Here is an 11,838-nt window from a genome sequence, read left to right as displayed (position 1 = left end):
GCTTGAATATTCTGACCTAAATAATTTGAAGTGAAATATTAAATTAATTCCTCATTAGCCTCAAAGCCATTTAACAGAATAGGATAGAAAGTTCTTTAATTTGACTCATAAGAAATAATGTAATATATAATACTGCTGGCTCCAGACACAGACATAGGCACCGAATAAATTCAGGTGCCTACTGAGTTTGGCAGGAATTTTGTGGATTCCGGTGTGTAACCGTGCCTCAGTGGGCCACAACTGAGAATGCCAAATTCAGGACAAACTGCTGAGAAATAGGGCAGATTACACCCAAGACTGGTGGCTATCCCCCATATGATATACCAAACTAGCAACAAAGGTAAACCTCTGTTTCACCACACTGGCTAACAAGAAGTCATAAAAGCAGTTTCTTTAGGCATTCCAGTCCTTGTATTACCACCGAAAACGCTAGACTTAGAGATGAGTGGTTCTTTAAAACCAAGTTCTTCAAATAAAATGTTCTTCTGATCCCAAAGGACCAGCCAAACACCCAGGTCAATATATAACATAGATCTTACTCAAAAATCACACCGATGTCAATCCTTTAGTATCTAAAATCTAAAGGTTTATTCATAGTAAAAAAGAAAGAAAGGTGAGAGTTAAAATTGGTTAAATGAATCAAATACATCCAATAATTGCAAAGTTCTTGGTTCAGGCTTGTAGCAGTGATGGAATAAACTGCTGGCTTGATAAGTCTCTGGTTGCTTCCTGTAACAGGGTGCTGGCTAGGAGATCCAAGCCAGGCCCCTGTTAGCACAGCTCCACTTAAAATGAGGATTAGTTAGGACTGGCTGGGGAGGCCACGCCCTAATCACCTGAGGGGATGCATCTGCAGGCTTGAGTGGCCAGCCTGCTATATAAAGCTGGCTGGGAGGAAGCAAAGGGAGAAAAAGACAGGAAAGGGAGGAGTGTTAGATCCCTGCTGGCAGGAGAAGCTAGTGGTCTCCCAGGGTGTTGGTCTGTGAGATATGTAAATAGTAGATGGTGGGGATATGCACGAACAATAAAAGAGCACTGGTGCATGTACTTTGGAGCCATCTCTGACTGAGTTTGTGGAGGGGCTGGGAGAAGGCACTGCTATGCTTCTAAATGGTTGGAATGCCCCCATTTAGCATAAGTCCAGAGGTTTGAGCAAGAAAGAGGCTGGATCAGGATAGAGGCAAAATTGAGGTGTTTCCAGGGCTTTTTATAGCTCCTGCTATGTGGAGGGAAACCCATTGCTTCAAACAAAGCCCTCCGCATAGATAGTTGAAAATCACAGGTAGTGATAGTGTTTGGAGTCACATGCCCATGCATGATTACATCTGGACATGTAGGAACCATTACCTATACCTCAAACAGCCCATTTACAGGACAGTCCATTCAGTGTAGATGGGCATCTTCCATTGTGAGTTAAGTGTCCCTTTGATGAGCCACTTAATGTGAATAGTCCCTTCAAGATGTGCTGGCTCAGTGCCTTGTGGGCATTACCACAGGAGCAAACATATTTGAAATACAGGTATAGAGCCAATGCTCAGAACTTCAAATACAAGAATGATACATGAATACAAATAGCACAATCATATTCAGCAAATCATAACCTTTCCATAGACCTCTTACATGCCACATTTTGTACAAGATTTGTTGCAAATGTATAACAGTGCTTACAACAGTGATCTATATGGACATATTTTAATCAGATATCATCACACAGTGGAACCAAAACTGGGTCTTTGGTGCCTAAATCTTACTATTTTTCTGGATCTGGGCCTTTGTGCTTCGCATTCTCTCTGATGGACTGCTAGTGATACTATCTGTAGCAGGTACAATAGCAAGATACTGTGTCTTTGCATATTTAGCACCCAAAGGGGGGAATTCACTCTGGCACAATATCCATACATTATAAGAGGATTCTTTTCTAATGCTGCTTTTAATGTTGCTGCTATGTTATGTCACTGCTATCTGTACAGTGCTGTGATGGCAATAAAGAGTGTCTTGCAATCCAATAAATAATAAGAGGGAGTTGTAAAAATGTTAAGAGAAAATAATAGTCCCTACAAGAAAGTAACTCCCTCAAAAAGTCCTTTGGATACAGAATTTCACCCACCAACTAAATGACAGAGCTAACGGTATTCCATGAGTCAGCCATAAAGTACTGCCATATAACACTACCACATATGTTATGATCTACCTCAAAGTAGTCACATCTGAGCCAAAAGTTCTAGGCGAGCTGTTAGGTCCAGTTTTATAAGGATTTCTGTTGGACCTAATTAGGATAGAGTAATAGGAAGGCTTGGTTCTACTGAGTGCTATTAGGACTCTGCCTGAAATTATAGAGGCCTCAGTTGTGAACTCAGCAAGAGACAGAGCTAGTAGGTGGTTTGTGACAGGTGTACTCTCAAAGTTGTTTTCCTTAAGGGTCATTTTTCTGAACAGAGGTTTATCTAGAGAGCAATTCCACAGAAGTATTTTCCTTTGCTGGAGTGTTATCTACAGTGGTATTTCCCATAAGATTCTTTTTCTCTTAGCAAGTGAATTTATTTATGGTAAAATACTTTTAATGGTTTTTTTCATGAAATAAACACTCCTGGACAGAGAAATTGCAACCATGGGACTCTCTGAGTTATGCCCTGACCTAGGGTCAGTGCTGCTGAATAATCATTGCTACCACTATCCTACCAATCCTTTTGGGGAGAATTCATTAGATGTTACCCTTTTTATCCATTTAAACTTATACCGGTATGCTTTTTGTTTTGTTTTGTTTTTTGGGGCAAATTGTGATTCATAATTTTCTGAGGCTCCTATACTGCTTTGATTAGTTTTCATTCACTAATTTCATATTAACTACTTTATAAATTACAAATAAGTTAGAGCTGGGTGGGAAATGGCTTTCCTGTCTATGAACACTTTCAAGCTATCGGAAAAATATCTGTCCAGAATGGGGACCAAAAAAAAAAAACCCCACCCCCCAACTTGTCACAAACCAAAAGTCCAAACAACAACATAAAAACCAAACAAGAAACAAGTTGGGTCAATCTAAACTTTGTTTCAAGTTTGACCATTTAAAAATTATTTTTACTATAATCATCTTAAATTTCTAAATGTCATTTTAGTTGAACTGCAATTTTTCATTTCAAAAATCTTGAAATAGGACAGTGCCAATTTTGAAACCTTTTTCAACACTTTTTGAGTTGAGAAACTTGTCAAAACCAACCCTTTCCTGCAAAAAGTTTTGGTTTTGACAAATCAGCAGTAAAGAAAAACCATTCTGTCAAAAAACATTCCCAAATAGCTCTAAATTAATATATATTTACCAACTTCCACCTAAGAACCTTCAAGCATGTTACAAACACTAATTTTTCAAGCCTCATGGTTTCCCTGTGAGGTTGGCATATATTATTGTCTCTCGTTAGAGGGGGAATTTGAGTCAGAACAAGGTTAAGTGATTTGCCTAAGTAATTGGCCTCGCTGGAATTAGAATCCAAGTGTCTCAGTCCTATCTTCAAACCACAGTGCCAAAAGAAGCAGTGAAAATGTTAGAAGGTGTTTATCAGAAATGTCTATAGGGACAAAAGAGATCTCAAGAGCTCATCTAGTTCATTCTCCACACACTGAGGCAGGAATATACCTAGACTATCCCTGACAGTTCATCTTTGTAGCACGCTCTATTTATACCAAATACTGTTATACATATATTTTCTTTGTACTGGCTAAATTTCACTCCTGTCACAGGATATGTTTCAGCATTATGGCTAAGAAACAAGAAGAAGGATTTTCAGCGGCATGTTTCAACAGATAGGCAGCAAAAACAGATTAAGTCAATTACAGCTGTCTTTTCAGAGTCATCTTGTGGGACTGATATTACCATTATCCACATAAGTAGCATTCAGCCAACTATTCACTTAATGGGCTATAATTTTAAAATCTTCTTTACCCTTGAGACTCACTGTGAAATCAACACACCGAAAAAGGAACAGTATATAGTTCCAAATGCACAACAGTACCACTGTGAAAACACTGACTGTTAGCTCTGCCTATAAAAATAATTGTGCATTTCACCATTATCACAATATTTTGATATACATAATTTTTAATTTTATCTTTGCTGTTCTAAGTCAGTTACATATGTGTATGTCCCATATTGCAGGACAAAATCACTATTGGTTTATTCACCACAAATGGTCCGTTCCCTAAACATGAAAATATAGAAGATGTTTCTCTGAATAGGCCTGTTAGTGCGTTGGCAGATTGAATTTTCTCATAGTGCACCATTTTCTCATTTACTTTTGGATTAAACAGAGAAAAGCCATTGTTCTGAGAAGGTGAAGTTGCAATTTTTCTGACAATGCTGGGTTCCTAATTGCTTAAACACATGCAGTCCTTCAGGTTTGTGACCAATGTAACTGACTAGCAACCTTATGCATATATATAAAACTCACCAGGTTTTAAGTTAATATAAAGTGAGAAAAACTAATTGGCTGAAGGGTAAGTATAATAAATTCTGAGGAAAAAGCATAGCTGATCCCATCATAAAACAACCCGAATGAGAATGTGCTACATAATAAACTAAGTGTTACTATTTTCTACAATCACTCAGGCCCTACATTTTGATTAATTGCAGATTCTGAATTACTGAGAAAATGGCAGTTAATTATCTCTAACACCTTTGCAGGAACAATTTGGAGGAGACTATGAAATTAGCACTCTGAAGTTTGAGTAAAAAAAAAAAGTGGTTTAATGGAATTTAATAATTTTGTAATTGAAATTTATGTTTCGCAAAACTAATAGCTTTAATACTGAAATACTTTATTTGATCTATCCCATATTTTACGTACACGGACTTTTATTGATTTCTTCTGAAATAACCCTCACTTCCAGAAGCTGAACTAGGAATATGTATTTCAACTGTCGTATTATTCATAAACCAGGCACTCACAATACTGGTCTGATATGTTTATCTTTATATTTTGGATGACTGTTTGCTCTGTATTTTACTTTTCTAAATGGTTATTCCGAGTTCTAAGGCTAAGAGCTAAATTGCGGCTTAAACCACAGCCCTTGGTAGGGGACGGTAGAGAGGTGCATCACCCATGCCAGAACTGCCAGAATAATTGTGTAAGGCCTCGATCTTGCAAATTGGTCTGCACAGTTGGATTCCTGCACCCGTGCAGAGTTCCATTGGTTTCAGGGGTTCAATCATATGGAGCAGCTTGCAGGACTGGGGTTTAGCCTTGTCCTCTTATTACAGTGCACTAAAATACATTTTAAAAATTTGTTTAGAGAGCAACCAAATCCTGTAAGTATTCAAAGAAAAATTAAGTAACCCAGCTTGTTCCACTATGTATTTGTGATGGGCTGGGAGTTCAAGCAGAAGGTAGATGATCTCATGGAGACTTTTGGCAACTTTTGATTCACTGGGTGGGCTGTAGTCCACGAAAGCTTATGCTCTAATAAATTTGTTAGTCTCTAAGGTGCCACAAGTACTCCTGTTCTTCTTTTTGTGGAATGATTTGTTTGTTTTTAACAAAGCCCACAGGGTGATGCTAGTCTGTGTGCAGCTACAAAACCTGATCACTCAATACTCACTCCAGTTCACTTTAACACTGCACATTACTCACAAAATTGAAATTTGCTTGGGCATATTAGAGTGGAAAAATAGAACCTCAATCCATCAAATTGCACAATGAAAATTATAAATGGAGTAACTACAGTAATACAAAGCATATGAGTAAATATTAGATCTGTCAGCAAACTAAACAATGGGAAAATGTCTTTAAAATGTCAGATTCAATTTTATACTTAGGGAAAACTATTTAGGTCTCCTTTCAGACAACCATTATTGTATTTGTATTGCAATATCACCCACAAGTCCTAACCCAGGTCCCATTACTATGTGCTGTACAAACACATAGGATGACACAATCCCTGCTGACATCAAGGTGGCAGCGGTTTTTGAGGAGTGATTTGAAGGCATGTTCACGATATTTCAGAATCATACTTTTGTCAATCCTAATTTCAAGATAATTTTGAAAGTCTAAAAGAAAATCTCATCTAGGTTTTTAAATCTTTTCATATAATACACTGGACAAGGCCTGAGTTTAGATTAATATATTTCATAATGAGTATTAAATGGTTTTATGTGTTCATGCAAGCCTGAAAAAGGAACGATTAACAAAAATAAATCTTACTGGAGAAGAATCAATTAATTCAATTAAAAAAGCTATGGCAGAAACTGATGGAGGCTAAAGACCACCAATGAACATTTAGAGTATTTTTATGTGTCAGAACAGACATTTATGCAAAGAAATTGCAAAGACTAGGATTATTTAGCAGAAAAGTTAGAGGGATCGGGATGAATTTTTGAATATTATGAAGGGCACAATTGATCACTCTTATCCTGCTCCATAATACATGAACAAGGGGACACATAGAACTCTAGGTATCTGAAGGTTTCAGGCAGTACCCAACATCTTCAGATAAACAGGGGTCCGGTTGATCAGGGAGCACAGTATTTGTTGCTGGGCTCCGGGTTTAGGAAACCCAAATTGCAGTCTCCTTCATACTGCCAGGCAGCCTTTGGGAAGCCAGCTTGCATCTCTTTTCCTCTTCAGCTGGATGGCCTTGGTGGCGAGGGGGTTGGAGAGAAGGTGTCTCCTCTCTTCACAAGAAGACCTCTTTACCTGCTCAGGCCCAAATGTGGGACACAATATATGACAAAGATCCAAAATGAGGCTCACCTATAAAATATTCATGGAGGTAACTTCAGATGCTGTAGAATTCATTCCTTTATGGTAACTACTTTCCATAACCTCATGATTATAACCCTTATAAGTTTTCAGCAATTAAAGGGCACCAGATTTGTGTGAAATGTAGGTAACTTTGGGACTAAAGTGAGTGACCCTCAAAAATAAGACATTTGAGAGGTATGCTCACAATATTAGGAGTCAGAGCAGTTTTTCTCCCACAACACTCAATCTATTTAGTCTCCCTTTCTGTCTCTCCCCATCTGTTCATGGTGCCCATCAGTATGGTACCAGCTTGGGTATTCCAGCCAGACTCTCCTCTAGCCCCAGAGGGCAGTGAAGACCTGCAGCACAGCCTCCCAAAGAGTGCCAGGTGATCCCGTAGAAGCCAGACTGTGCTCCTTCTCATCTTCAGATGGACAGCCTTGGAGAATCTGGTTAGTTGCTCTCACTGAGCTCTGGGTTATACAAAAGATGGATCTTGATTTTCATGTTTAGCATCAGTATCGTAGTGCCTGGCAGCAGGTAAGACTCTATTGTGTTTAATTCTTTATAACAGCATTGGCAGGTGCTTGCATAATGGATGACAATTTTCAGTCCTTGCCCCCAAACAGTTATTTTAAATGCACATTTTTACTGCCAGAAGCAAATGAATCATGGCCTTTAAACCATTTGTAGTGAGACTAGAAATGCTTGTGTATTTTTAAATGGACCACTTGCTACCCTGAACTATTGTTTCCTGCTTTGCCTTCAAGTATCAACCTTAAAGCAGCTAGAGATGATTCATGCCCCACGATTCTTCATCACTGGATTATAGAGGGGTCTTTCAGGTGAGTTAGTGAAGAAGCCATTGTGTAGCAAAGGGAGGCCTAACCTTCAAAATAGATAAATGTAACAGATTAATCTCCTAATATGGAATCCTTCATGCTTCTCTGGGGTGCGATAGAGGAAGACCAATTCTAATGTGGAGACTGGTTTTAAGCTTTTTAGCCTCTGGAGTAAGTAAGTCTGTCTAATAAGTCTATTGAAAGGAGAAACTTCACACAGCTGTAACCAAAGAAGATTGCTGAAGAAGGACTCAAGACAAATTTTCCTTTGAAGTGAATTTGATATGCTCTTTAATTCCCCTCACCCCCTTTGTCCATCAAAGCTCCAATTTGTTGGCCTTCTGTGCATACTACAAGGCCCCTCTTTTCTCAGGCTTCTGGGGAGGTAATGAGCTGAGGGTTTGGGTGGGTATATTCCTGGGCAGTCCTTTTGTATTTTGTGTGTTTTGACCTACAGAAAGGCATCCAAAATGCAGGATGAGGAGCCTATGTTCAAAGCCTGTATTAGCTGGAAGAGAACCGGTCATGATTTTGTTCAGAAACATATTTTTATAGGACTATTTCAGGCTTCCTTGACTTCAAAATTTGGCCCATAACCAGGATTAACCGTGACACACTTTTCTGTAAATGTAATAGTACTTAGAAAAAACAGCTAGCAGTATTTTTATAGGTAGGTCTAATTGCTTTTAGGTTCTTAATTCTTAGCTAGCACATACCATCTCATGTCCCCATCACTGTCACCCTTGTCCTCCCTTTTCCCTTGAGTTCTATTCTGATCTGTTAAGATTTTGTTCTTATTTATACCATAAGGTCTTCAGGGGGAAAGGACCATCTTCTATTTTTTAGCTTGTACAACACCCACCCAGCACAGAGTAAACTATCATCACTTCCCTTTAAATCTAATGGAAATTACTACACTATATTGTACTAAGGCCACGATTAAAACACTAGGCTGATACAACCACACTACATATACATGTAAAGATTAATTGAGTCCATTACACTCATTATTTTTAAATAATACATCTGTTTATTTCCATCAGACCACATCAGCAGCAGATGCATCTTATGTAATTTACCTTGAAATCTTTGTCCCATAAAGTTTATAGTTTCTCCCCACAAAAATGAACCCATAAGGCATCTTATGAGAATGGTAACAGTGACAGAATAGAATTTAAAGGCAGCACAGTACGACAGTACATGCTGTTCTGCTGATCAGATAAAAAGTGCTGTATATGCCCTTCTCCATTAAATTCTACTTTTCTTATCCCTTAATTTGATTTTAAAAACCTCCTACATTTTATATTCAACTAGAAGTTACCATTTTACCTGATGATTTGGTAAGGACATAAGTGAAGATCTTGGGCCAAGAAAAGAACCTCATGACAAGAGAATCCCCTCAACATGTCTAGAAAAACAACGTAAATGAGCAGTTGGTAAAGCAATCAGCCCTTCATATTGGAGCATACAGCATACATATGCAATGACCTTAGCCTTTCTACTTTGATTTACAGCAGTGTTGGAAAGTAACTTAACAAGGTGGTATGGAGCTTCAAGAGCAGTTGAAGTCAATTTATTGTTTAAGTTGCTATGGATGTTAATTAGATTAGGAATTTGCCGAGAGAAGAGTATGTTCCCTTTGAAACTAAGTTTTTGTGGCATGAAAACACAGAAAAGAAGAAATCCTACACTCAAGGAAATTGTAGGGTCCCACTGAATTCCACAAAATTGTAAAAATTCCAGCAATAACAATAGTTATGAGAGAGCCAAGAAAGTACCAGACTGTTTAAAAAAATAACATACCCCAACTATTCTTGCATTATTTGGTACAGTCATGACAACAAATAGAGGATGATGGGTAAATGGCATGCTTACTGGTATTTTCTACATAGTGCCATATAGCTAGTGGATGGATTGACTATTTACTGTCAAAACAGAAATGTGCATTAAAAAAGAAATAAAACTTGACTAACGGTTCTATATTGCTACCCATCACCACTGTATCCTAGTCTTCCACATAAATCAATAGTGACATCCCCAGCAGACTTCATGGAGTCTCTGGCACTTCTCCCTGTTCTAGGAAAACAAGAGGATCTTTTTAATCCTGCAAATTAACATCCTTTTGCATGTCTTTTATAAATACCATAATTCAATGCTTTAACAGTGCAATGGGGACTTGCTAGACACTTTCCCCATAACATAACTCTTTTGCATGATTCTAATTCAAAGAACTACATTCTCTTTGAAGCCTTTCACCAAAAAGGTACACCTGGAACCTCCAAATTCAGATAGGAGCAAGAATGATGCACATAACTGCAGCTAGTGTAAGTGTTTTGACATTCAGTATTCAGGAAGATATTTAAGTATGAACCCAAGTTTAAGCATGAACCTGAGTAGTCCCATTGAAATCAGTGGAATTATTCAGGTGCTTGAAGTTAAATATCTTGCTGAACAGGTACCATAGAGGAAATAGGGCTACCTACTGAATTACCAGTACCTCTTCTTGCAGCCAGCCTTCTTCTGTTTTTTCTTGGCAATCTTCCATCCAAGAATTGACCAGATCAATAAAGGGCCCTATGAGAGGTTGATTGTGAGGCTACAGTGCAGGGAATCAGGTCTGAATATGTAAATAGGTTACTCCAACAGCTGGAATCTCATGCCTGGTATTCTCTGGAAACATCTGTTCCATTTTATGGAAAAATATTGTAAAGTGAATCTTAGAGTTACAGGTAGAGTTGTGCGGATAACTGATTTATTTTATTTTATTTTTGTTTGCTGACTGAATCAAAAGTTGAACGCTTTGTTTCAGGGCGAGCTCGCCATTTGGTTCAACCAAAATGTTTTGTTTCAGATTTTTTAACAGTGTAAATAAAAACTGAAGTAAAAATTCAAAACAGCCATTTCATTTGGAAAATGTGGAAACAAAATATTATTATTTTTTCAGATTTTGTTTTGGGTTTTTTTGACTGAAAGGAATAAGCAAAATTGTCACAAATTTACAAGATGTTTTCATCAACCTGAGTCTGGATTCAGCTGAAAAACTCCACCCAACTCTAGCTACAAGAGCTAGAAAACACTCTAATCACTCTAACAGAAAACATAGGGCTGGATCCTTGGCTGATGTAAGTCAGGTTAACTCTACTGAAGTCAATGCACCCAAGCCGATTTACATCAGCTGGGAGCTGGCTCATAATTTATCAGTTGTCATCCGTCTCCAAAGCCAGTAGAATGTCGAACAGTCAGAATGAGTGGAATGTTATAAGGGAAGGTTGTGTGCAGTTTGCATGTCTAGCTTAGTATTTTATTTTGCACTGCTCTTTTCACTTACATCTCCCCAAGGCCCCCTTGGAAGCAGAGCGCAAGGGGTTTCTCACCATTCAGATATATACCACTAAGTAACATTCTTGTAAATGAAGTACTGGGGTCCATGTTACCACTGTCTGTTGATCCCTCCTCTACAGTCAGTCCCCGCACCTCTTCTGACACACAGGACCACAGTTTCTCACAAAAGATGCTCAGAAAACATATATGCAAACAGCATGTTCATAATCACCATCAGTATCCTTCAATCCATACAATTATTCAGAACACAGATGTAAACAATATTGTGCATTGCTCTAGTGCCTTTCATCTGATCTCAAAGTACTTAATATGCGTTAATTATCCCTTACACAAATGCCTATTTGTGCCCCCAGAAAGGTGGCTTTTTCATGTGCAGTGGGAGCATGTACATGTTACCCAGGCACAATTTAGGAAATAATGTTTGAAAGATTGCCGTAGGCTGTCTTCCTAGAAGATCAGTGAGTACCAAACATTGAAAAGAGTAACAGTCACAGTAATGCCATCAGGGTCAGTTCCAACAGCAAAACAACCCATTACTGCACCTCTGCCAGTTCTGACTGCTGCAAAGCTTACGGATATAGCTTAGTGTTGGCATTTTCTCATCAGCTTGGATGAGAGTAAGCCCTAACCGTGCTGCAGACTCATTCTGCCTCAGTACTAGGAGAAAAATATTTGTGTAATAAAATATGCACACTTCAGGGAACCCCCTGTAATAGCTTAAAAGTCAGTGGTAGTTAATGCTGCAAAATCTATAATGATCCATTATAGTTAATTTACTACTAGCCAGCCTTCATCTTCACTGATTTTGGTGCCATTCATTTGTGCGTGTGCATATTTACATATCCTTTGCTAAGTGCAGCCAGTTATAAGGTTTGGGGCAAATTCTACAACCGTCCAACCCTGTTGAAGTCACTGGGGTTGCATGG

This window comes from Chrysemys picta, chromosome 2 (genome assembly GCF_011386835.1).
Source record: "Chrysemys picta bellii isolate R12L10 chromosome 2, ASM1138683v2, whole genome shotgun sequence".
Classification (NCBI taxonomy): Eukaryota; Metazoa; Chordata; order Testudines; family Emydidae; genus Chrysemys; species Chrysemys picta.
This window is presented reverse-complemented; position numbering follows the sequence as displayed.